Genomic DNA, 3,999 nt, shown 5'->3' on the forward strand with positions numbered 1-3,999 from the left:
CTGCTTGAGCAGCTTGGATCCACCTTATCTTCTCACTAAATGTTTTTTTTTTCACGTTCAAAACATTTTTATAGAAATGTATTAAAATACAAGTGACAACATGAAAAATATATAGATAAGCAAAACATCATCGGTTGCAAGAATTATTACTGCAGATAATAGAAGGCTATATATATGAGCACGATATGTAGTTGTAGATGTTCCAGTAGACAATGAATGACTGAGAGATGGTCCTTGAGTGTCTTACAAGGGCAAACAAACCATGTGTCATAAGTGCTACTGAAGTCTGCTATAACAATAGATTTATAGCAAAGAAGGAATGGGAAAAGGAAATGAGAAAGCCTCCACCTCAGGGGGAAATAGAAAAACAATAGTGAAAGATAAGGAACAAGCATAGTAAGTACAGATAGGGGAAGGGCATCCAGAATACCCAAGTCAAGACTGAAAACATTTCAGTGCCAATAAGGAGGTATAGCTTGTTAAAGGCATCGAAGGGCATATTGTATCCACATGTGAGAGAGGAGCAGTATTCAGGGCCCATTTGGGAACAGAACTCACACAGAGGCCAGGTGTTGTGGTGTCCAGTTTTTTTTTTAAGTCCGCAAACGTGCAGATAACGAAAAACCCGTAAGTGTTCACAAAAAATGTGCAAGTGCAAAACACCACACGAAAAAGTGCACTTAGGGGTGTGCTTTGTCCTTCCCCCGAAGGGGATGGACCACTACCCTGATCCCCCGGGGCACGAAGCTCCTGACAGGGACAAGGTTCCCATTTGGTCCTCCTGGCCAAAAGGCCTGGTGGACCACCGTTCCTTGTGTCCAGCCGAAGCCAGACACCCAGTACTTCGTCAGGGGGATCTCCCGAAGAGAAAACCCCCTAGGGACAGGGGAGGAAGTAACCAAAAAGCCACACATCCTCCCCCTAGACTTCAGGGCAGGCCCGAGGACCCACACCCTCCATCCTGTGAAAAACACACACAAAAGCAGGAAAAAGTGACAAAACGTGGGAGTGATTAAATTAAATAAAAAGAAAATAAAAAAGTGGTACCGTGCCAAATTGTGCACAGACCAGGCCCTGAGGCCTGTAGCAAAAATTGCCCTGGTCCTAGCCAAAAGGCCTGGTCCTAAGGGCGCTGTGCAAAAAGAGTGTAAAAACAGTGACCTTGTGCCATCTTTACACAGTGGGGTCCCACACCCAGGTGTTACTAGTGGCACCCCTGAGGGCGTCTACTCAGGGGGCACTGAGTTTGCGGACTTTCTGCCTTCCCAGCCCCTGGCCAGACAAGGTAGATATGTCCAAATCAGGAGCTACTGGGTCCTTCCGGTCTCCTCGGGGGAATTACTGCCAGGGCCCCAGCTACTCGTGGGCACCACGCTTTCTGTCCCCCTGGTACTAGCCTTCCAGACCCCCATCATACCAGTGAGGGTACTATACAACAGCCATCCCCGCAAAGCTAGAATGGCCGGGAGCACCCCCAGTGGACACTGATAAGAACAGATACTACACTTGATCTTAGCCAAAAGGCCGAGAAGCGAACTCCACTATTTGTTTTTTTTTTTGTGTTGTGGTGACTGTTTTTTTTTTATTGAAAAGATACTTTTATTACAGAAGTATAAAAAACAACATGATACTTGTAATCGGGGTACATCTCACCATATACTGCGACGCAGCGCACCACATTGCAATACAGTTCCAAGCATACGATAAATACATTCAGAAATAAATACATTCGCTCAGCGGTATGATGCCTGACGTGATGTGCGTGGAGGACGAATCTCCAGACCAACACGTCATGCATAACGCCGCTTACCCCGAAGCCATAGCATCCTAATACACCGTACATTTCCTAATATCACTAAGTCATGCAAAAACGAAAACTGAATGTTACAATCTACAATAGGCATCGGGTGTGTGTGGGGGGAGAGGGGAAAAGGGGAAAACACAGGCCCGAAGCTTTATTGAAGGGACAAAGACACGCAAGGGGGGGGGGTAGGGGGAAGGGGAGATCTTCAGACGTCCTCTTCCTCCTTAAAGTCCATCAAGGTATAGTCTCTGAGCAGACTTAGGATCAGTCTGCGGCAGTCCTCAATGGACATCCTCTCCCGCTGGTGGATGAGGCGCTTCCCGGCGCACCATAAAGCGTCCTTAAAACAACACAGCACCTGCCAGGCGCCGTCAATGTCCTCCAGAGAAAAAGTTCCACAGAATAGTCCATTCAACACCCCAAAGTGAGTGATGGCTGTCTGTGGTACAAAGTCCTTGAGTTCAGGTTCCAGGGCCCTCAACAGGGCCTGAGCAAAAGAGCACTCCCAGAAAACGTGATGAGATGTTTCCTCATGGATGATGCAGAAGGGGCAGTGTCTGTATCTGCTCAGGTTCCTGGCATGCATAATTGTCCTGAGAGGCAAACCCCCTTGGATTGCCATCCATGCCAGGTCTTTGTGCCTGTTGGTGAGGATGTTGGAAGAAACATTCCTCCAGACCACCTTGCAGGTGTCTGAAGGCAGGCCTGGAACCGACTCCAAAATGTTGCTTGCTCTGATGAGCTTGTAGATGGTCTTTGGTTTCCACAAGTCAGGCTTGACTCCCTACAGCCCCTGCTCCCTGATGAACTTGAAGGTATCCAAGTAGTACCAAGGGGTGTCCCAGTTGTAGGGGATGGAACTGTTGTGGTGACTGGTGGTGTATTTAGATTTTGTGCTGCCCTAGGCAACACAAAAATCGTCTGCTCCACGGACACCGACCAACACCAACCCACCCTTCCCCCTCCCGTGGAGAGAGCCTGACATTGACCAACAACACACCTGTCTCCCACCTGGGAGAGCCTTCCACTACCTCCCCCCGGCAATAGAGAGAAAGACACTCCTCTTCATCTCCGGACATCCCCAGGAATGAAAGTCAGGCTCTACATACACCATCAAGCTGCCTGCTGCCTCGCTCAGACCCCACCTGGTTCCCATGGAGCATGTGTCCCTTCTTCCATCCCTTCTTCTGGGGGGAGGTGCTGCCCCCCTGAAAAATGCCACCCTAGGCAAGTGTCTTGTTTGCCTTGTGATAAATACGCCCCTGGTGTTGACTTATTTTAACAGTAACACACAAAGGAGTACAACAGTGGAAACAGTCACATCCACTCCAGATGGATCACTTACAGTGGAACCCAAAGAGGAGAGCCATACTCTAGGTTGATATAGAGAAAAGAGGTGGCTGTGAGATGGACCGCTACAGGTACTCAAACCGGAAGAGCTGGTTTCCCAAGTTAAGGTCCCTAATCTGTCCCTTCTCCACAGGAATTTATCCCTATGCTAACTGATCTGTCTCAAAACAGCAGGGGGTTCTGTTCCTTTCCTAACCACTTGCAAAATGCACACCAACTGTAGGGGGACAGTGCAATTTATTATCACTGCCCACACCAAAGATGGCTGTGGGGGTTGCCAGGCATCAACATCCAATTGGACAGCGGCTCCCCTGATGATGCTTTTGGTGGCCTTACAGGAACATGGGATCGCCTTTGCCCTCACTCTCCAGTGTCCCACATGGTGGCCGCAGCACAGCACTACCCTTGTGTGGAGGCCAAATTACACCTGCCTATACATGGAGTCCATGCCATAAGAAGATTCTTATGGGTATCTTAAAAAAAACCCAGCGAGGCTTTGACTATGATCTGTTTTACCACCAACAGGACATAAGTTGCCAGTCTGAATTGGGATTTGGTGACCTTTGGTGGTTTCAAATGAAGGAGAACAAACCACAACAAAGGACGCAGGGGCCCCATGATCCCCTATTGCCCGGGGGCCCCATGAGTTGTCAGTCCGCCCCTGCACACCACTAAGTATGGGTGTACTTTGTAAAAACCTGGTGTACCAAGATGGCGTTCCGCCGGAAGTGCATCACCACGTCGCATCTACGCGTTGCGTCACGTACAGGGGCGGACTGACAACTCCTAGGGCCCCCGGGCAATAGAGGATCATGGGGCCCCTGTATCCTCGCCCACACCCAAAA

At 49.2% G+C, this 3,999-nt stretch overlaps 1 pseudogene; it reads right to left on the minus strand.

Moving 5' to 3' along the window:
- Positions 1-1,420: 1,420 nt before the first annotated feature.
- Positions 1,421-1,536, minus strand: LOC149444185 (U2 spliceosomal RNA; annotated as a pseudogene).
- Positions 1,537-3,999: the final 2,463 nt, after the last annotated feature.

Source organism: Staurois parvus, unplaced genomic scaffold (assembly GCF_062004578.1).
Source record: "Staurois parvus isolate SC_StPar_1 unplaced genomic scaffold, SC_StPar_1.0 ptg000804l, whole genome shotgun sequence".
In the NCBI taxonomy this organism is placed as follows: domain Eukaryota; kingdom Metazoa; phylum Chordata; class Amphibia; order Anura; family Ranidae; genus Staurois; species Staurois parvus.